The sequence below is a fragment of the Ips typographus genome, unplaced genomic scaffold, assembly GCF_016097725.1.
Source record: "Ips typographus isolate SLU unplaced genomic scaffold, UJ_Ityp_2.0 IpsContig73, whole genome shotgun sequence".
In the NCBI taxonomy this organism is placed as follows: domain Eukaryota; kingdom Metazoa; phylum Arthropoda; class Insecta; order Coleoptera; family Curculionidae; genus Ips; species Ips typographus.
This window is the reverse complement of record NW_028098578.1, coordinates 293,848-317,543: the sequence shown is the minus strand read 5'-3', so window position 1 is coordinate 317,543 and position 23,696 is coordinate 293,848. Positions and strand designations below refer to the sequence as shown.

The following is a 23,696-nucleotide window of genomic DNA, read 5'->3' as shown; positions in this document are numbered from 1 at the left end:
ATGGCACCATGAAATGTAATGAAAACTAGGGAAACACTTTCAAACACATCTAAATGTGTATTTGAAAACCAATGTTAATAACGCGCCTTATGTATTTGGTATACCTTGTAAACTATACATTTTCAAAAATTAACAGGAAAAAACTTAATATGTAACGGAACATTCCTAACTTTTATGACAAGTGACAAGTGACGTGTGGGAAGGGTGTCAGGCAGACGATAGTGAGTAGTTTCCGTCCCGCGCTTGAGAGAGATTCTCATTACTTATATATTCTAATTCATGTCACGATAGAATTAACATGTGTTCTCGTTTCTTTTATTAAACTTCTGATGTTATACAGTAAAAGCAAAACTATTATAAATTGTTGACGTTTGTCTGAGTGTGTGTCTTCTCTGTGTACTGTCCCATCGCCGAGAAACCCTAAACTTAACAGGATTCCCAGAGTTTCTAGAACCCACGCTAGAAAAACCCGCCACAAATAGTAATTTGTGTTTAATGTCGCCGTTTTTGTGATTTCTATCAGCACTAACAGTATACTTACTTGTTGTAAGTAATAATGAAAGCCTTAACAAATGAAGTTTTTGTTAAGCTTTTTACCTTCTGAAACATTTTTCTAGAACCACATTATCACCTAAAATATTCTAATAAATAAAAATGATTGTCCTGGAGATATCAAAAGTATCCTTATAATATTTCCAACATTTGCATAATAAAATGATACACCGCGTTTACAATAAAACAAAAAGTGCAACAAGTGCTTACAACGTGAACGACACACAATGAGCTCCAATTACTGGGGAGTGAGCATATGCACCATAGATGGTCAAAGATTTTCTGTAGGGAATGTGGTCATCCCATTTACAATTTAATCATGTAGTAAACCGTTAACGTACGGTATAGCATTGGATTTGTTAGGGTCGGATGTGGTTCACAGGTATGTTGAACAGGAACCGAGTTCACTTTGGAAAACTTTAATGGCGCATGAAATGAGTTTTTCATAGAAATTTGATTTTACTATGAATTTCTATGAAGTAAGTGTACTAGTAAATTAATATTCAGCAACAAAAGAAAATCGCTTATTACCGTAGTACCGTATAGTTTTATTATTTAGAGCCTGTTTATTAATTTTTAATTCTACGTTTTTCTTAAACTGTTTATTATGAATAATTTGTTTTTCCAATAGCGTTTATCAGAAAATGAAGACTTGGGATTGCGTTATTAAATCCCTGAAAATGTTTTCATCTGAGAACGCCAGTGTGGAGATCGAAATTACGCTTTAGGATTTTACATGAGGGAACACAAATGTTTTCCAGAAAACTGCAAATTGAAGGAGTGCCTGGACTTCTATTTTCAGGTCAGAGCTATTTGAAATATTTTAATCAATTTCTCTTCTTCTATTCTTCTTCTATCACAGTTTTCAGTGATATTCCACCTTAGCAAATGGAGGTATTTGTCCACTTTCAGAAGAGAAAGTTTTTAAACCAGTTCGGTTTTCAGTTTCGTGAGTGCCATTTTTTGTCACTAAGAAACCATGTTCCTTGAAACGGTGTTCAGGGAAATTTGAAGTTGACGACCGAATTCCGCAGCCGGTCGAGTGGAGATGGTGGGACCTCTGAGTGGAAACGTCGATTCCTATAACTCTACGAGGAATTATCTTGTGGAAACCAGAAAGTGTTAGAGACGAGCTGCCTTTAACGCATAGTTGTGACATGTATGATTATTCTGGTCAACTTGCTTTTAAGTTACATGCTTGCTATGGTTTTGTTAACATTTGATAAATGTTGAAGTCCCAACTAAATCTGGAGTCAGTGGAGCCCTGTTAGTTGTCATTCCAAATGTTATTGGAATTTGTCTTTGGTCTGGGAACAGTTGCAGAGGAGTTCAATTTTATGAGGTACTAAACATTTTTAGAAAGGTGATTTGGTTTGTTTTTCTCTTAGAATAGAATTAGTAATGCTTAATAACTGAGAAGACCTAAATAGGGCACTATATCCGGAGGGGTTACGACATTTGTACTTTTAATATTAATTGAAACAGACTGCAGGCAAATCAATCCACTTTCATTTTACAAACTTCTCCAACATTACTAACAGCTTTTAACTTCAGGAAATAATAAAAAGATCAACTTTCATCGATACGACAATCTAAGACACGCCTCTAATAAAGTAGATTCCAGAAAACACAAGTTTGGGAGTAAACGTCTGAATGTAGTCAATTTGCTTTTCTCCGCGGCTGCCGCTTGAGATTTATCAGGCCTTAGAAGGTAAACTCTTAATCAATTTATAATTAAAATTACGTCACAAATTTAATTGTGTGTCTTATACCAGGTGTCCAAGAACACCCTGGACATAGGAGATCAACATGGGAAAACGGTTTTGATTTTTTTGCGCCTGTACAGTTCATTTAATGCAAAAACGCTTTAGATAAAAGTTGTAGAGCACATTTTCGGCTTTCAACTCGTAATTTTTTCAATACCGTAGATTTGACCATTAAGACGAAAAACGGATCTAAAATTCGGAAATTTTAAATCTCGCGCCAAGCGGTCGTTAAGGAAAGTTTATATCCGGCCGTGCTACCAACCTTTCAAAATCATAACAAATCGTCGTCCGTCATTTTCTAATCCAAATATTCAAAACAAGTTTATTTAGTAATAATTTTGAGTTACTACCCACATAATGCAAAGAAAATAAAAATAAATAGTGATAAAAATACTTTATCAGTAGCCACCACCCAAAAATCTGGTAAGTTGTGTTTATAACTTAAATAGGTTTTATCAAGCAGGTGGCGGTAAACTTGACCACGTCAATAAAGCAACCACCTCAAAGCCAATACGAAGAAAACATTATTCATCCCTCAGATGATTTTCGAAAGCTAAAAGAAATGGAGGAAGACATTGAAACCGAGCTACGACAACATCACTGGAAATCCATAACTAAACATTCTATGTTCACAGGTGCACTGACATCAGCAGCGGTAAATGCCGTCGGGCACTAACTACTGCCAGATCTCAACCAACAACCAAACATAAGACATCTTCAGAGATGATAGAACTGGCATCGCTAAGACGACACAGTCTCAACAATCTTCTTCTTCTTATGGTGCCATCTCTTTATGGAGGTTGGCTATCATTACAGCTATTTTTACTTTGGATGCCGCGGCTCTGAAGAGTTGGAGGGATGTGCATCCAAACCATTCTCTGAGGTTTCTTAGCCAGGACATACGTCTTCTGCCTATCGATCTCTTTCCTGCGATCTTTCCCTCCATTATCAGTCGTAGTATACCGTATCTCTCTCCACGCATAATATGACCGAGATATTCCAATTTTCTGGCTTTAATATTAATATTAAACACTCATTCAATGTCTCTACTCAACTTGTTTCCTTTGTAGCGAAATTCTTTAAGAAAACACTAGTTTTGCTTGCAAATATTTAATGAGGACGACCGAATCACCTATCTCAAGCCTCTTCATAACACTACCAAACGATTTTAAGGTGATAAAAACAATGGACCAGGAACCCCTGCAGATATTTGAAGACAAGTTGCTTTACTATACAGGACCACAAAAGAGGGTACATACTTCCCTCAAAAGTGATGCAATATAGTGACCTATGTGACTGATAGTTTTATTGTATCCTTCTGTTTTGTAGTGTTATCAACACACCATAGTGTTTAAGTGGTTTCATATTGTATGACTGACTGTATGTATTTTTTATAACTGATTATCAATGTTTTTTTCCTAGCTCTACAGGGTAAGGTAAGTACTGATATTTAATTAGCTCCATTAGTTAACTTGAACATCATTCACCTACAAGGATACTTGTAAAATGTCTACTAACCAAAAATAGTTTATTTGCAAGTAATGTATAACTCGAGTTCACATTTGATTAGTAAAGGTATGTCCTGTGAAATGGTGTATTGAATTAGAAGCAAGTTGTTTCTCTTTAGAGACTTTCAATCACTACATTTCACCTACCTTTGCTAATTTGGAACTCCACTATTATCTAAACAAACATTAGGTTAGTAAGACAAAGTTGTTTTTAGCATAGCTTGTATGGTGAAAGGTTCACCCACTCACACTCAATCTGTGGAACAATCAGTGTTTATGTGGTAAGAACACTTTTCTTTGCCACCTATTGTACCTAAGCTTTTAACGAAGAAAATGTATACTGTACTGTATATTGCCGACTACTAGTTCGTACAACTACAAGTGCGTTATTTTGTTATTTTTATTTATATTTGTGTACAGTCACGTACAAAATCGATTGCGAACTGAAATAAAGGGGCTGGCTGCTTCTTGTGGCGAAATGACACTCTGCTGAATGTAAACACTCAATTTTTATTGAAGTAAACTTAAATACTAACCATTCATACAACAACATTCATACTGTTGACAAATTTTGACAAGGTTTGTCTATTTTTTGGTTGACTGTTACAGTAACAAAGACAGTCGATTTTATTTACGTTAGTTTTCAAATCAGCTTTAAAACTATATATAAACAGGTAAAAAGAAAAACACTTTCTTTTGGTTACGTCGTGTAACCTATTTCAATTTTTCTAAATGGTAGCTACACACTTGTTACCATTAAAAACAACGTTAAAATAATGGCTTCGGTTACAACGAAAATCAGTGTTAAACACTTGTTATTTGTTTTGAATGACGCTGACGCACACAATCACTTATTCGTTCTGTAAACAACTTACTGTTACAGGTTGCAGATACAGCTGGCACTTCACTTTGTAGATCAGTTTTCCTAGGTCACTTTACACCTTTTTTACTGTCGCGTTTACAGGTATAAATTTTATTAGGTATACAGGTAACTTTAAGACCAATCTGTACTAAAGAAATGCACAGATCTTAGTCAGATTTTTAACACATTTGCCTGGATCGGTAATTATCGGTAATTATGCCTGGTGCGGCCTTTATTAAAAAGAAACTGAAAAAAGCTACGTAGTTTTATTGACCTGGAGCGGCGGTAATTCTTGCGTTCTTGCTGACGTGCTACTCGAGACTGAATGTTCTAGAATCACGAAAACGGTTCGCGCCAGTCTGTTACCGGTACGACGCGGCTGCCCCTCTCCTCGCTACTCTCCGGGCCCATCTTATCGACTGGAAATCGTTTGGTTTGCGTTAGGCCAATTTGCCAAATAATAAATTAACTGAAGGTTTTGTTGGTTGCTTTTGCAACATACTCCCCCCTTGAAGTAATCATACTTCAAAAAAAAAAAAAATAAAAAAATAAATTAAATAAACGGAGAAAAGTGAGAAGAAGTACAAAATAAGACTAGTTTAAGAAACAAACACACAACTGTTATTGAGTCTGTTCAGGGAGGGGACACAGTTTGGCAATGGAACGGGTGAATATTCCCTTTTTTGTCTGCACCCTTACTGATCTAACCTTCCCATCTGATCCAGGAAACACCTCGGTGACACGTGCGATTGGCTAAACAAGAGGTGGTTGCAACTCATCCATCACTAGTACCAGATCACCAACCTCAATATTGGTTTCTTTGTCCAACCATTTGGATCGTTTTTGTAAATTGCTAATGTATTCAACAGTCCATCTCTTCCAAAAGTTCTGTCGTATCTGGATACATCTTGCCCACCGATTCAAACGATTCTCTGGAATTCCGGATAAGTCCTTTTCAGGCAGCGCTGTTAGCGGCGCACCTATCAAGAAATGTCCAGGAGTCAGGCAGGACAAATCTGTGGGGTCACTGGTCAGAGGGCAAAGCGGCCTTGAATTTAAAATCGCTTCTATTTCAGCCAGAACTGTACTAAATTGCTCGTAGGTAAGTAAGGTTTCACCGATCACCCGAACAGTGTGGTATTTTGTGCTTTTTATAGCCGCTTCCCATATGCCTCCCCAATGCGGACTTCTCGCCGGTATGAATTTCCAATTTATTTGTAGGTTATTTAAGTAGCTTTGGATGTATTGTTGATTTTTGTCGTCTTTCAAAAATTTAAATAGCTCTTTTAATTTGTTGTTGGCACCTTGAAAGTTTGTCCCATTATCTGTGAATATGACTTCTGGAAGACCTCTACGACTTACAAACCGTTTCAAGGCTTGAAGAAAGTCTTCGGTTGTTAGACTAGAAACCGCTTCCAAATGGACTGCCTTTGTCGTCATACAGACGAACACTGCGAGGTATCCCTTTAGAATAACCCTGGAACGAGTGTTTGACGGCTTGAGTTTAAAGGGTCCTCCAAAGTCGATTCCAACGTTGGTAAACGCCCTAGCAACGGTTAACCTTTCCTTTGGTAAATCAGCCATCAGCTGTGTAGCAGGTCTTGGGTTAACCCTAAAACAGGTCATGCATTGTCTTAACACTCCTTTTACCTCACGTAAACCGTCGATTGGCCAGTATTTTAACCTGAGGTTTGCTAGAACATTCTGTGCACCTGCGTGCAACAACCTTAAATGCTCTTTTTTTATAAGAAGTCTCACGATATAGGTTTTAGATGGTACCAAGAGAGGATGTTTATGCTCATAAGCGATGTCTGCATGTAGTAGGCGTCCCCCTACCCGTATCATACCATACTCATCCAGAAACGGCTTTAAAACTTTTAAAGATTTATTGGTAATTGATTTAAGATTGGACAGTTCTTGTATTTCTCGAACAAAGTGCCTTTGTTGGATTATTTTGACTATTATTTTTTCGGAAAGCTGAAGTTCCTTTAAGGACAGTGAGCCAATTTTTTTCTCGAGTGTTCTTTGATTTTTTAGATTTGCAATGAATCTCAAACAATATGCCATTATTCTCTGTACTTTATTGAAAGAAGAGTATTTACTGAAAACAGTGTCACAAAAATAATTTTCTTTGCATCGCAAATGTAGAACCGTTTTTGTCTCTTCCGGGGGGTTTTCTATGACGGTATGTTGTTCTTCAATGGTAGCAGCAATATCCTTGCGTAAAAAAGCGGGTCCATGCCACCACAGATCTGATTCAATTAAATCAGATGGCTTGCTCCCTCTAGATAAGATGTCAGCGGGATTGTCCTTTGATCTTATGTGGTGCCACTGGCAGTCAGCTGTTTTTGATTGTATTTCGCTGACACGATTGGCCACAAAAACTGTCCAACGAGAAGGTTGCGCCTTAATCCATGCCAGTACAATCTCAGAGTCGGTCCACAAATGAATGGCGTTTATAGAAAAAGAATTACTGAATATTGAACGAACCTTGGAGGTCAGATTAGCCATCAAGAGAGCTCCTTGTAATTCTAGTCGACGCAACGACATTTGTTTTAGCGGTGCTATTCTATTTTTGGCAGCTATCAGGCAACAGGATACTATATTATTATTGTAACACACGCGCAAGTAGATACAAGAGCCGTAGCATTTCATGCTTGCATCGGAGAATGCATGTAGTTCTATACTTATCACGCTGTCTTTGGAGCAAGAAAACAAATTTCTAGGAATTATCAATTTTGTAAGGTCTTTTAGTGAGTTTGAAAAGTCGTTCCATTCTAACAAAAGACTTTCTGGAAGTTGATCGTCCCAATCCAACTTATAAAGCCAGATTCTTTGCATGATAATTTTTGCGATTACCACAAAAGGACTTATTAAGCCCATTGGGTCAAAAATTTGTGCTATTGTGGAAAGAACTTGTCTTTTGGTTTGTTGCCTTAATGTTTCTTTACTTTTAGGGAATGTAATCATCAGGTCATCATCGCTTGGATTCCAAATGAGGCCTAATACTTTGTTAGTGTGGTTTGCTTCTCTTATAACGTATTTGGAGCTGTGATTATCTGAGGAAATAGAATTTAAAAAGCCTGTCGAGTTGGAACACCATTTATGTAGGCTCATGCCTGCTGATTTTAACAGGTCTGTCAACTGTTGGTGTGCTTTCAACAAGTCAGCTTCTGACTCGCATCCATGCAAGATATCATCAACATAGCATTGATTTTTCAAGGCTATAGAAGCGAGTGGGTATGTTGTTTCTTCCGTATTTGCCAACTCAATTAAACAACGCGTACTTAGGTATGGTGCACTGTTGGTACCATAAGTGACGGTCTGCAACTCCAGGCATTTCAGTGATTCTACAGGGCTGTCACGCCACAAAATATTTTGTAGTGTTCTATGTTCCGGATTGACTACAATTTGTCTGAACATCTTCTCGATGTCAGCAGAAAACACAAATTGGAATGTTCTGAAACGGCATAATATGTCAAATAGTTCTGGTTGAACTGTCGGGCCTTTAAACATAATGTCGTTTAGGGAAAAGTTGGTGTCAGTTTTCAAGGAGGCATCAAATACCACACGGAGTTTGGTAGTTTTAGCGTCCTCTCGTATCACACAGTGGTGAGGTAAATAATATTTCAGGTTTCCGTTTTGATCTTTAATCTGTAGTGTTATTTCTTTAGCATGTCCCAGTTCGATATACTCGTCTATGAATTTTTTGTATTCGTCATAAAGTCTAGGGTTCTTTTTTAGCTTATTTTCCAGCGTGTAAAATCTTTTAGATGCTCGGGCAAAGGATTCTCCTAACTTGGTACGCTCTTCCGGACCTTTTAAAGGTAGACTTACTTGAAATTTACCGTCACATAGTCGCAATGTCGTGTCTTGGAATATTTTTTCCGCCAACATTTCATCTTGAGATGCAACTGGTTCAGAAGAAGTGATATCTTCGACAGTCCAAAATCTCTCAATAAGTTTATCAGCCCTTTCCTCAGGTGTTCTTACAAGAAACGAAAAGGGTGACTGACACTCATTTGGATTTGGTTTAGAAAGCAAATGAAACGAATTGAGTTGAGAAGGCATGTTTCCTGAAATCGTCCAACCGAGATGAGTTTCAACAAGAACAGGTAGGTTTACACCTAACCTTTTAAAACCGCCACACATCAACTCGCTATATATGTCCATTCCGAGGAGCATATTTACTGGTTGAGATTCATAAAAATGAGGGTCAGCTAGCTGGATGTTATCAGGCAATTTTAGCAAACTTACATCTAGTTTGAACCTGGGAAGATTGCTCGTAATATGTTCTAGGACTATGCAAGATACAGAGAACTTTCTTTTTTCTTCAAATATGGAATAGAAATTTAAGTCCGTCATTTTATGAGAATGAGTCACCTGCTGAGCTATGGTATTTATTTGGAAATTTCTTTTGTACCATCGACAATTCAATTTTTGAAGTAATTGTTCACTAATAAAAGAAGTTTGACTTCCACTGTCCAGTAGTGCTCTTGCAGTATGTTTTTCACCAGAGCTTGAATAAAGATTTACCAAAGCCGTAGCTAAAAGTGTCTCTGAAGAATGTCTCATAACAGAAGAACAAGTTGTAATAGAATTGGAAGATGTTTCCTGATGTATTTGATTCTCATTGGAGAGTGGAGGAGCAGTTGGTGTAGAAGGAATAAACGTATTTACATTTTGAGATATTGAAGGCCGATTTTGTCCTTGAAAATTGTTTGATCGTTGTAATCCCGACTGAAAATTAGGATTATGTAAAAGCGTGTGATGTCTTTTATTACATAATAAACATGTTTTTAAAGACATGCAAGAATCGAAGCCATGGTTACATGAAAGACAATTTCGACACAATCGTTTTTGCTTTACGAAGTCAAATCTCTGCTGGGGAGAAATTATTTTAAATTTATTGCACTGAGAAATTCGGTGATTATTAACAGAACAGTAAGAGCAAATAATTGAATTATTTTTTGAATTTGATGAAGTCTGAAGATTTGTATGATAAGTTGTGCCTTTTGACGAGGGACGAGGAGAGGGTGTACTTCTGTTATTATTACTATTAGTAGGAGGGAAGTTCTCAGAAACAGTCTCCATTACAGAACAACGTCTATCTAAGAACCCAAAAAAATCCTCAAGCACTGGCCTTTTTTTCGGATCTCTTTCACTTTCGAATGACTTGTTAGTATTGTAGTCTAATTTTTGGATGTAAATATGGATAAGAATAAGATCTGCCCATTCCTCTTTCGGAACGCCTAAATTTGTTAAGGATTGAATACTTTGTTTGGATTGTATGATAAATTGCCTAATCTCAGAAGGTGAGGTTTTGTTTAGAACAGATACATCTAGTAATTTTTTGATATGTGCATTAACAATTCGAAATTGATTTTCATACCTATCCTTTAGAGTATTTAAAGCAATTTGAAAATTACCAGCAGTAAGTTGCAGAGAGCTAATTAAGTTAAGAGGTTCGCCTTGAAGGTAAGACTTAAGATAGATAAATTTTTGAACATCGGATAAACTATTATTTTTTAAAATCAAATTTTCATACAGTTCATAAAATGAGTTCCAGTCGCTGATTTCCCCTGTAAAAGTGTTAATTGATATTTCTGGCAATTTTGTGTTAAAAACTGTTGGGTTTGTGGGCTCAGATTGGTCTTTTACATGAGTGGGCACAACAACTATTTTTAGTTCGTCGATTCGACGTCTTAAACCTATTAAAACATTGCAGTACTTATTTTCTAACTCATCGCAATCCTTTTGAAAAGAATCACTCGAAACATCTTCTTCAATTGTGTCTAAATTTTCTAACAGTACAGTAAATTTTTCATAATACCCTTGTAAAAGTTCTCGTTTCAATTGAAAGGCATAAGAATCATCATTATTTTTATTGGTTTGAAACCAATTATCAATTTTCGTTACTTGACGTTTAAGAGTAGTTAATTGTTTTTTCAATAAATCCATTTTTTAATTGCAGATATATAAATGCGCGATAAAACACAAATAGTCGAAAACGAACACAAAAAATGTAATAGAACAGAATTTTTCCTCACAAGAAGCACCTTTTGCCTATCCGGCTCGAAGGACCATTTTGTATATTGCCGACTACTAGTTCGTACAACTACAAGTGCGTTACTTTGTTATTTTTATTTATATTTGTGTACAGTCACGTACAAAATCGATAGCGAACTGAAATAAAGGGGCTGGCTGCTTCTTGTGGCGAAATGACACTCTGCTGAATGTAAACACTCAATTTTTATTGAAGTAAACTTAAATACTAACCATTCATACAACAACATTCATACTGTTGACAAATTTTGACAAGGTTTGTCTATTTTTTGGTTGACTGTTACAGTAACAAAGACAGTCGATTTTATTTACGTTAGTTTTCAAATCAGCTTTAAAACTATATATAAACAGGTAAAAAGAAAAACACTTTCTTTTGGTTACGTCGTGTAACCTATTTCAATTTTTCTAAATGGTAGCTACACACTTGTTACCATTAAAAACAACGTTAAAATAATGGCTTCGGTTACAACGAAAATCAGTGTTAAACACTTGTTATTTGTTTTGAATGACGCTGACGCACACAATCACTTATTCGTTCTGTAAACAACTTACTGTTACAGGTTGCAGATACAGCTGGCACTTCACTTTGTAGATCAGTTTTCCTAGGTCACTTTACACCTTTTTTACTGTCGCGTTTACAGGTATAAATTTTATTAGGTATACAGGTAACTTTAAGACCAATCTGTACTAAAGAAATGCACAGATCTTAGTCAGATTTTTAACACATTTGCCTGGATCGGTAATTATCGGTAATTATGCCTGGTGCGGCCTTTATTAAAAAGAAACTGAAAAAAGCTACGTAGTTTTATTGACCTGGAGCGGCGGTAATTCTTGCGTTCTTGCTGACGTGCTACTCGAGACTGAATGTTCTAGAACAGGGTTGCCAGAACAGTTTGAAGTGATGTCGCTATTACATGTTGTGAAAAGTCGCTACTTTGTCGCTACGTCAATTGTCAAATTGCTGCTGTCAAAAACAAATATTTTTTTCATAACCTGTTCATAATAGAAAATATTAGGTCTCCTACCTGCTTCACAAGTCTTCGATGTTGATGGCAAGAAATACTTTGAGATATCGCTCATCGCACAATTTTTTGATATCCAAATTCAAAAATGACCGAAGTTGAAGACAATCACAGAATCACGCCTGCGTATTTGCATTTACTTATTCTTATTTACATTTGGATTTAGTTGGGGGAACCCGGGGAACGCGGGAAAGTATGAAGCAATGAGGAAAAAGAACAAGTATCAGGAGGTAACAATAATACAAATTATAACCCGTTTGTGCATTAAGCGAGGGGGACGGAAGTTGATTGCGCATTCGCCTACTGCGCAGTTGAATTGACGCAAAGTCATTGTCAGTTTGGAGTTTCAAACCCGCAAAAATTTGTTGTTTGTATTTAGTGTTAATTTGTTTTGTTTGTTTGTGGTTCTTTAACAGTTGAGTTTTGCAAATTTAAATTAAGTTGTACAGTGGACAATAATAATAGTGTTTTATAGTGCCAACCGAAAGTTGACGGCCGCCATATTACTCCCCCTCTCCCCCTTGTTTCTGTCACCCCCTTTGTTTGCTATTGCTCCTTCCTGCTATATTTTTTTTATTCATTGGTATGAAGTATGGTTAAGTTCTTGTTAAAATATGTTGACGTTTAGCGGACAATTGACACTTGACAGAGACACAAGTCACCGTACGTCGTACGTGTACGTCAACGTCAGTTTGTTCATAATAGAAATGTAAGAAATGGGAGGAAGCATCACTGCTGCTCATATACGTTCGACCAACCTTTTATTATATTACGTTACGATGACATTTTATCAGCAATATTATTGATATTTTATGATTATTTTACTTAAATCAAAAAGTCGCTACATATCACCACTTTTTCGTAAATCGCCGCTACGATTTCAGACAATTAAAAAGTCGCTATTTTAGCGACAAGTCGCTACGAATGGCAACCCTGTTCTAGAATCACGAAAACGGTTCGCGCCAGTCTGTTACCGGTACGACGCGGCTGCCCCTCTCCTCGCTACTCTCCGGGCCCATCTTATCGACTGGAAATCGTTTGGTTTGCGTTAGGCCAATTTGCCAAATAATAAATTAACTGAAGGTTTTGTTGGTTGCTTTTGCAACATGTACCTTGAACTGTGAATAAATAATTAATACAAATGTTCAGTGTACAAAGTTTTATTTGGAACAATTGAGTGTGTGGAAAAAAGAACATAATTATAATGTTAATACTTAAACCTAAAATAGAACAGCTCATGTAGATAGCTCAATTGAAAAGTTGTTTTTTTTGACAATACCTACCCATATACAAAAACTTTTGTCACCTGACTGATAATTTGACTGTGTAAGTCCATATTCTGTTCCCAGAAGGGATTTCTCAGAGGTTTTATAGCCAGTTTAAGATTATTCACATTTCACAGTCACATCAAATTTTGAGATTTAAGTCAGATATCAACACTGAATCATTTTAAGTTTTAGTTGCAACACTGATAAAGACCCTCGTTGATGATAGTCCATGAAGTTAAGCACATTGAAGCTAAATTATACCACTTTTGAAGGAAGTATTTGGCCCCTTTGTTGTTGTCCCTGTACAGTAGAAAACTTATCTTCAAAGGAGTGGCTTTATTGTCCACTATTTTCATTACTTTAAATCGTTTGGTAGTTATGAAGAGGCTCGAAATAGTTGATTCGGTCATCCTCATTAAATATTTACAAGCAAAAGCAGTGTTTTCTTAAAGAATTTTGCTACAAAGTAAATAAGTTGAGTAGAGACATTGAATGAGGTTATAAACGCATAAAAAAGTATTTTTATCACGATTTATTTGTATTTTCTTCGCATTATGTGGGTAGTAACTCAAAATTATTACACAAGAGCATGGCAGTTCCTCAGAAACAGAAAAAGTCGTAAGAACTGCTAGGAGTTGTCAGCGAGAGACTGAAGGTCATGAAGGTCAGTCAGATCGTATTAAGTCCTTAAATAGTTTAGAGCAACAAAATGCTCAAATGCTGGAAATGTTAAGAATAAATCATCATCAGGGACCTACACAAATCCCTAAAAATGAGAATACAATTCCCTCTTTTAATGTTATGCCAGATTTATCTAAATCTATTGACCTTTATAATGGTGAACAGGGACCTAGAAGTGCATCAATTTGGTTGAGGCAAATACAGACTACTGCTACATTACATCAGTGGCCAGATGTAATAACCTTTCAAACAGCACGAACTCACTTAGATGGAGCAGCCAAGCACTGGTTTGCATCCAGAGGCATTACTGATTGGCATTCTTTCAAGGAGGCTTTTCATAAATCATTTATTTTTGAAACCATTAAAACCGATTTGTGAAAAAAAAATGTGTGAAAGAGTCCAACATTCCAAGGAGTCATTGTCCTTTTATTTTTATGAAAAAGTTTCAATGTGTATGGAGCTGGGATTGTCTTTTAAGGAAGTGAATAAGCAGGTCATTATTGGGCTTTTATCCAAGGATTTGAGTAACTTTTTATTGTCCAAAACACATTTTGATGAAGATCGCTTTTAACATGACATAACTGATTATGAAAGAGTTGCTGAGTCCAGAAAATTAAAGGTTGCAGGACAAAAATCAAGTTCACATACAGTTGAGAAAAAGTCATCTTGAGCAGTGCACCACAGGGAACAACATCAACATGTGTCTCCTCCAGTACGTTGTTATAACTGTAATTTATTTGTGCATTATATATCAGACTTCACAAAGCCTCGACGTCAAAGAGGATCATGTTAATCATGTGGTTCAGTGGAGCATCAGATGAACCACTGTCCTGTTAAGTCCGCGCAGGAGTCCAGAGGACCAAATGGGAGAAATGTTTCCAATGATGCCACTACAATTTTGCGAAGAAGAAGGAATTAAGCCAGCTTTTATGGTACCAATTAAGTTAGCAGTTAGTACAGGTAACACAGAAAATTTGTATGTTTCTATTAATGCTTGTTTGTATACTCCCATATCTTTCATTAAGATGAATGTTTTACCATATGGTTCAGTTTTAGGAGGCGTAGATGGCAATTTATTTCAGGGCATTAATGGGTCCAGGCTTGAAATTTTAGGTCTTTTTGATACCAGTATTAGAGTTGAGAATGAGCAAATACCATTTACTTTTCATGTAGTACCTAATAATACTATGAATTATTTGTCTTTGTTGGAGCGTGACTTTATTCAGTCAGAAAATTTTGAAATTTTATTTGGCCAGGAATTACAAATTAGAGAAAAAGAAAAATCAAATGACATTTCAAATGAAATTTAAAGTTGAATGCTGGTTGATGTGAACAGTCCTAATGATAATGACCCTATTTTAAAAATTAGTGAACTAGTTGACAATATAACTAGGAAAGAGGTGAAAAATACTATTTTAGATTATATAAATTGTCCAAAACCTAATCGTCCAAAAATGTATTTTGAATGTAAAATTAATGTCACTCTTCTCAAGTTCAAATCATGACAGTCATGAAAATCATTGTTCCTCCTGAAGGCTTCCTTTACCAACATAACAAGTGTGTTAAAATTGCAGATTATTGTTAGCTGCAAGTTATTTTGAAATATAAGATGAAAATTACACGGATTGATGTCAAATAGTGACGAGTGAAATTCGTGGCAGATGTGGTTTAATTGAAACATTATTGGTGTAGAAAGAAGTAGTAGTCCATATTCTTTCAGTGGAGTCGCAGGAGTACGAAAGGAAGGAAATGACAAACAGTCTTCTCCACAAGACTATATGAAACAACCTGTTCCTGTTTCATCGCCTCTTCTGTGGATGGTGCACAAGTGTTAAGCTCTTTTTTCCCCCCTAGGGTCTCACCCAGCCCTAAATGGGTCTAGTTTAAGTTTATGTTTAATTTTAATTAATTTTTTGATTTAATGTGCTATAGTTATTTTTTCTCCATAATGAGCTTTGTTCACCTATTTAACTTTGTTAATTTCACTATTTCGTCATAACATGGGTCTCTCTGTCTCTCCCCTTTTAAAAAGACAGTAGTCACATTGGTCGACTGATTTGAGCTCCTGAAGATGGTCATTTATGTGACCGAAACTTGTTGAGCAGACCTTACCATCTAAGGTCATAATAAAGTATTGTGGAGAAGACTGTTTGTCATTTCCTTCCTTTCGTATTATTGGTGTATTTAAAGGAATTCACAGTTGGTAAACGCACCCTATTAATTGGTGTCGAAAAATGTGTCTGCTAATGGTGATGATTTGTTTTGATAGACAACTGCCGGATAAAACAATGCACGCTGTATTGGATACAGTTTTCATCTGGCGCCAAATTAACGGTATATTCATGAGAAACGTAACAGTGTTAATAAATTATACGTCCACTATTTGAACAAGTATAGCAATGAGTAAGCATTTCACTAACAATATCACTGAGAAAATCTTTTGCTTTGTGAAACAATGGTCGTTACAATAAACAAATAACAACTTATTGTCAAGTAATCAAAGCAAACTGATCGAGAACAGGAGAGAAAAACTTCGTCAATATTAAGTGTTGGAGTCGATTATTATTGTTGGAAGAAACCATAAAAACCTGAGCTTATACACTGATAGGCAATTTACAATTTGAGGCAAACATAGTAATTTTGTGGTAGCTGGAAGAAATCCACGTATCATGACAGCACATGCCTAGAGTGGTGTAGAACAAAACAACTTGTTTTTAACAAAAGCCAAAGAATAAGTATCAAATGGTGCTGCAATTCTTACCTCGGTACAGTACCGTAGGTACCCAAAAGCGAATAATAATTCATAATTCGGGAGAAAATACATTGTCATGGTGACTGTGATGTCTCAAACCCCTTAATTAATGTTTTGTTGGTGTGAGTTAATTTTATTTCTGAAAGAATTAAGTTTAAGACTTCTATTCATTTAATTGAAGTCAGAATTGTGTGATTAACAAATTAAAATGCTTCATATTCCTTTAGCAGTTTCTTTATCAAAAATTCAAAACAAAAAGTACTGACATCTTTTGGCGGTTTGATGTTGTAACAACGACAACCGTAGTAATTAATTGATGTGGAAATTATTTACATCAGAATAATTTACTCCGAGTGTTGTTCTTCCTTAGGGTAACGTAGGAACTGCATTAAATTAATTAAGCCAGTAACACACCAGAAGAAGACCATTAAATTTGTTAAGCCAAGAACACCCACATTTTCCCATGCCCAAGTTGACAATATGTATATTAAAGACTTTCTTGGTAAATCTGATTTAATTACGGTATTCTATTTACCCATACCGCAAATAGATGTGAAAAGTCCTAAACCACAATCTGAACTGAATAACACGACCTGAGATGGAATCTGCAGCCAATCAATAACTCGCGATGCTATTTGTTGGATAAACATTTAAATCAAACGGATGGATCACTATCCCACGGATTGTATCGTGGGTTGTACTAATGTTATTTTTTTCGGTTCATTAAGTCTTCAAAACGTTCAGTTTAATAATTATTATCGATTACGCTACGCAATTATTCAAAACGGTTCACTTACTACTAAACTGATTCAAACTACTTCTCATGCAAATATTTACTTAAGAAACAAGGCTGACAAACGAAAGCTACATGCATAAAACTCGATGATAATTTTTGTATTCAAATGAAAAATATTTGAGGAAGTTAACTTTTAGCGATTAAATGGAGTAGAACTAAACTTCTCGGGCAAATATTAACATAAGGAGTCAGGAGACTTCTTGTTCAAACTACTTATTAAGAATGCTGTATGTAAATGTACTGAAATGGCTTGCTCAAAGAGCAACTACAACGTTAAGATGTGTCCAAATTAGGCAATGCTTTTACACCACAGAGATTGAATTAAAGTGCTGCCTGACTATACAGTGCGTTTTTTTTAACGCGCAACATAGGATTTTACGTGTTAAATTTTTAAGCCCATGTTAGACCATTTTATTTTGGAACTGCAAGTCTATAACTTGACGGGTGTGTCTTTAGTACCCTGAAGCTTAAGTAAGTCTACCAATTTGGTCTAAAAAGTGAATAAAAACTGAAAAAAAAACATTTTTTTTCGAAAAGATTTTATCGTTCCATACTCCCTGTATGCATTGTTGTTCCTTGTTGTTTTTATACTGGCAGGGCAGGTAGCAGGTAAAGTGACATATTTTGACTGCATCACGACCCGACATCTTTTGAACGTCAAAAGGGCATTTTATGATTGTTTGGAATACAACGGAGCAACTGGCTTCAAACGGAGGTCACTTTGAACAATTCACTTATAAAAATACTTCTTTTGTTCTTAACTTTCTTGATATGAAGTTAATGATCACCCTGTTTTACATTCTACGCCAAATTTTACCTGCTACCTGCCGTGCCAGTATCAAAAACAACAAAGAACAACAATGCATACAGGGAGTATAAAACGATAAAACCTTTTCGAAAAAAGATGATTTTTTGCAAGCTTTTTAACACTTTTTAGGCCGAATTGGTAAACTTACCTAAGCTTCAGGGTACGAAACAGCCACCCGTCAAGTTTTATACTTGTAGTTCCAAAATAACATGGTCTAACACGGGCTTAAAAATTTAACACGTGAAATCCTATGTTGCGCGTTAAAAAAAACGCACTGTATACTGCATAAGATTTATAATTCGGTTTTACTATTATTAAACTTGTTATGAAGGTATATAGGTAATGATCAATCAATATGGAATCAATTGAGTGACTAGTGATGGTTTTACCTAGATGCATGACCTAGATGATCAACAAGTTGATTTGGCTTTTTAGGCATTAAAAACCTCATTACTATATAAAAAAAATTTCATTGAAATGGTTTTTCATTATCAAAATGTTATTATGTTATTATTCTCCTTATCTCTCCCTTGTTGAAGTAAAAGTTAAAATTTAGAAAAGGAAAGTGGAGCAAAGTTTCAAGCTTTATTCTATACCAAAAATCAACGTAAATTAAGATGACGTCACAAATTTCAAAAGTTTGCCAACATATTTGTGGTCCACCATATCCGACACAGTTTCTTAATGGATAAGCGTACAGAGTTCTCGGTTCAGATTGATAATTTGGTAAAAAAATGTTACAGAGTGACAATGTAGCATAAATAATGATCATATTTATATCAGAATATTTTAAATTTAGTCCCAAAAACACACTTCGTTTAAGTAGTGAGAAAAATGCAACACTTTTGCCATCCAGCCCATCATGCAATCTTTAGAAAGAAGTGACGTCATACAAATTTTGTTTAATTTTAGGTATACTTAATCATCTACACCTAACCTCAAAATCACTTAGATACCTGTACCTGTGGTACTGTTACTAAAAATTAAATAACCCTCAAATTGTAGGAGATTCAATTTGGTTTCTGTTTGTCCTGTTAAGATAAGCATATTATGTTCCATTATTAAATCTATAGTTTGTAATGTTAGCTTGCTGTGTTGACTTTATGAAAATGAACTAATTTTACTTTACACAGTTGTTTGTATTTTAGACACATTTATGGTATTTTAGACAATGGCCAACTGACATGACAAAAAGTACCAATAAAAACTTACTCTATCACATTAATTAATTGCTCACAAAAATGTAACAGGCAAAATAGTTTAACGGATTTTTGGTAAAACACAGAGGAAGTGGATTTTTTCGATCAATCAAAAAAACTATAATTTTCGTTAAAGATACGGTTCGCTGTGGTTACTGAATGAGTGTTATAAGCGATTAATTTAATGCCTTTTAAATGCTTTCGGTGTCAAACCGGTAAATACCGTATAAACATATAAAATATTGCCCGCTAATTTAAAAGTCGCAGTAGCAACGGTATTGGAGTTATTAGTAACGTTTATAATGGAATTTAAACCAGAACACGTACCGACAACACTCTTGCGTTTTTTTGTTAAATCACTTGTTATTAATTTTCTGATCATTGCCAATAAGGCTAGTTAAAAATGAAGAATTTATATTAAAAATAATTCATGCCAGTAGGTTAAACTTGTAAATTGTCTGAGCAAACACAGCGCATTGGAACATATTTGAAGTGTATATATTAGAAATGATTTACATAATTTCAGTTTCGAATAGTTACTAAGGAAATGCATTCTCTGTCACGAGTACTCTTAACTTCAACTCGTTTGGCTTTGTTGGTGTTTTGTGTGTGCAGGAAGAACCCCGCAAACAAACAAGGCTTGTTGCTAAAAGTTTATTTTTAATGACTTGTTCCAAGTTTAAGTGTACAAAACAGTTTTAACTGTTATTTAACAGGGCCTTATTGATTCATTTTGCCAACATGTTGCTGCACAATCTGTTTTGCTTCAAATTACGTACAATCTTATTATGTACGTATAACCACATCGAGAGTATTATCGACACGAAGCTGCGCCAGCTCCATTAGTTACAATTTTTTTTTTTCATTCCCCGTCTGGTCTATCTAGTCTATCCTTTAACAGTTAACGTCTTCCACTATAAGCTCTTGCATAATCAGTACTTGTATATATAAAAAATATATATGTACTTGTACTGGGAATATTAAGTCATATAGTTATTTTAATAGAATTAAGTTGCAGTTAATTCCACAGCTTTAATGACAGCTTACTAGTTTCCGGAATTTTTGCATTCGCTTTTATTACTTCCTCAACCTTAACAGTATTCTGATAATGTGCTTCAGTATTGAAAAATAAAGGAAAGTTAATTATGCTCTTCGGTAGTAAAATTGATTTGTCGAGTATTGATAATAAATAAACTATTACAAACTAATAACTTCTTTTTGGTAGTTCACTATAGATTTATCTAGTAATTGCAAGATTAATAATCCAATAAAAGCCAGTAAAGGATGTCACTGCTAATAAAAATTGGCGTGATTAGAAGAAACATTTTCCATCATCAACCCACTTACAACAAATAGAGGGTCATTATAGCAAACATCAAATATATGCTACACCAAAAACAATTAGCAGAGTGAAGTAGGATGAAATAAATTAATAATCGCTCGAGCGCCATTTTTGTGACGCTATTTATTCGAGAGTTCTAATTAAAGTGTGTTTTAGAACCAAAGTTATTGAGAATTGCCTCGGGCGCACACACAATTCAACACAATTCGTATGCCTTGATAGCTTTTAAACAGCTGGAGACAAAGTTTCCGTCAATTTGTGGTAACAGTGGTTCAGGTGGGGACAACGCTAATAAAAGCCAAAAGTACCAATCAACTAACGTTTAATAATAATAATAATAATAATAATAATACTCTTTATTTCAAATATGAGTTTTACATAAATGAAATAGCGTCATATGTTTCATAATAATTAAACAATCCGTGGACTTATTTTATTTAAGTTATTTACAATTTTGGTTACAGGTTTTGACAATATTCCTTTAAGTTATAAGGCTCTAGTTCTATTAGGTAATTTTTAATCGCCTTTTTGAATACTTTGTCGCATGTTATCATTTTAATACGTTCAGGTAGTACGTTATACAATTTTACGCATCTGTAATAAGGGCATTTTTCGGTTAACGTTAGATGATGTTTTGGGTAATTTGCATTTAAGTTTCTAGTTCTACAATCCTGGTTATAAGGGAACTGAAACAAATTTGTTCTATTTTTAAAGAAGAACATAATACATTCGTATATATACCAGGTGTCTAAGAGCACCCTGGACATAGGAGATTAACGTGGGAAAATGGTTTTGATTTTTTTGCGCCTGTACCCGTACTATTTAATGGAAAAACTGTTTATATAATAGTTGTAGAGCTCATTTTCGGCTTGTAATTTTTAAATACCGTAGATTTGACCATTAAGACAAAAAACGGATCTAAAATTCGGAAATTTTAAATCTCGCGCCAAGCGATCGTTAAGGAAAGTTTATATCCGGTCGTGCTACCAACCTTTCAAAATCATAGCAAGTCGCTGTCAGTCATTCTGTAATCAAAACATTCAAAACAAGTTTATTTAGTAATAATTTTGAGTTACTACCTACATAATGCAAAGAAAATAAAAACAAATCGTGATAAAAATACTTTATCAGTAGCCACAGCCCAAAAATCTGGTAAGTTGCGTTTATAACCTCATTCAATGTCTCTACTCAACTTATTTACTTTGTAGCAAAATTCTTTAAGAAAACACTGGTTTTGCTTGCAAATATTTAATGAGGATGACCGAATCAAAAGCCTCTTGTAACTCGATGTGTAATTCGAGTTCACATTTGATTAGTAAAGGTATGTCCTGTGAAATGGTGTATTGAATTAGAAGCAAGTTGTTTCTCTTTAGAGACTTTCAATCACTACATTTCACCTACCTTTGCTAATTTGAAACTCCACTATTATCCAAACAAACATTAGGTTAGTAAGAAAAAAGTTGTTTTTAGCATAGCTTGTATGATTAAAGGTTCACCCACTCACACTCAATCTGTAATGTGGTAAGACTAGTTTTCTTTGTACCTAAGCTTTTCACTTGAAGAAAATGTATACTACCTTACCTACCGTACCTTGAACTGTGAATAAATAATTAATACAAACATTCAGTGTACAAAGTTTTATTTGGAACAATTGAGTGTGTGGAAAAAAGAACACAATTATAATGTTAATACCTAAACCTAGAATAGAACAGCTCATGTAGATAGCTCAATTGAAAAGTTGGTTTTTTGACAATACCTACCCATATACAAAAACTTTTGTCACCTGACTGATAATTTCACTGTGTAAGTCCATATTCTGTTCCTAGAAGGGGTTTCTCAGAGGTTTTATAGCCAGTTTAAGATTATTTACATTTCACAGTCACATCAAATTTTGAGATTTAAGTCAGATATCAACACTGAATCATTTTAAGTTTTAGTTGCAACACTGATGAAAACCCTCGCTGATGATAGTCCATGAAGTTAAGCACATTGAAGCTAAATCACACCACTTTTGAAGGGAGTATTTGGCCCCTTTGTTGTTGTCCCTGTACAGTAGCTTCAAAGATCTGGCTTCATTGTCCACTGTTTTCATCATTTTAAATCGTTTGGTAGTGTTATGTAGAGGCTTGAGGTAGGTGATTCGGTCATCCTTATTAAATATTTGGAAGCAAAACCAGTGTTTTCTTAAAGAGATTTGCTACAAAGTAATTAAGTTGAATAGAGACATTGAATGAGGTTATAAATGCAACTTACCAGATTTTTGGGCTGTGGCTACTAATAAAGTATTTTTATCACGATTTATTTTTATTTTCTTTGCCTTATGTGGGTAGTAACTCAAAATCATTACTAAATAAACTTGTTTTGAATGTTTTGATTACAGAATGACTAACAGCGATTTGTTATGATTTTGAAAGGTTGGTAGCCCGGCCGGATATAAACTTTCCTTAACGACCGCTTGGCGCGAGATTTAAAATTTCCGAATTTTAGATCCGTTTTTCGACTTAATGGTTAAACCTACGGTATTGAAAAATTAATTTAGTTTAATTACAAGTTGATAGCCGAAAATGTGCTCTACAACTTTTATCTAACGCGTTTTTCCAGTAAATGAGCCGTACAGACGCAAAAAAATCAAAACCGTTTTCCCATATTAATCTCCTATATCCATGGTGCTCTTGGACACCTGGTATATCCCAAATACCGTCAAAACTCTCAAAGATCTAAACACTGTCCTACAGCTCTGCAAATAGCCCATCTTTTTAATTAATCTTATGGTTCTCTTTTGGACTACAAACACATTTTGCATCCTATTACTACAGCCCCACATAATAATACCATATCGCAAAACTGATTCGAAAATACAGTAACTAGCAGAATTCAGTTTATTTACTGTTAATCTAATTTGTTCTGCCCAGTCCAGATGTTCATTTAGCCATATTCCTAATAATTGAGCATTTTCAGAAAATTCTATTTTTATGTTGATCAACTTCATATGTTCTGGTTTATTTATTGCTGTTTGTTTAGTTCTAAAAAATAATATTTAATTTTTCTTGTGTTCAAGAGTTTTCTGTGTTCAA

General features: G+C 35.0%; 1 long non-coding RNA gene and 1 pseudogene across 1 annotated transcript in view; both read left to right on the top strand.

Annotated features, from left to right (window-relative positions):
• LOC145739872 (uncharacterized) overlaps window positions 1-23,696 on the top strand; it is a 175,970-nt gene that overhangs the window by 52,953 nt on the left and 99,321 nt on the right. The window lies entirely within an intron of this gene.
• LOC145739857 (glutaminase kidney isoform, mitochondrial-like) lies at window positions 780-1,775 on the top strand (annotated as a pseudogene).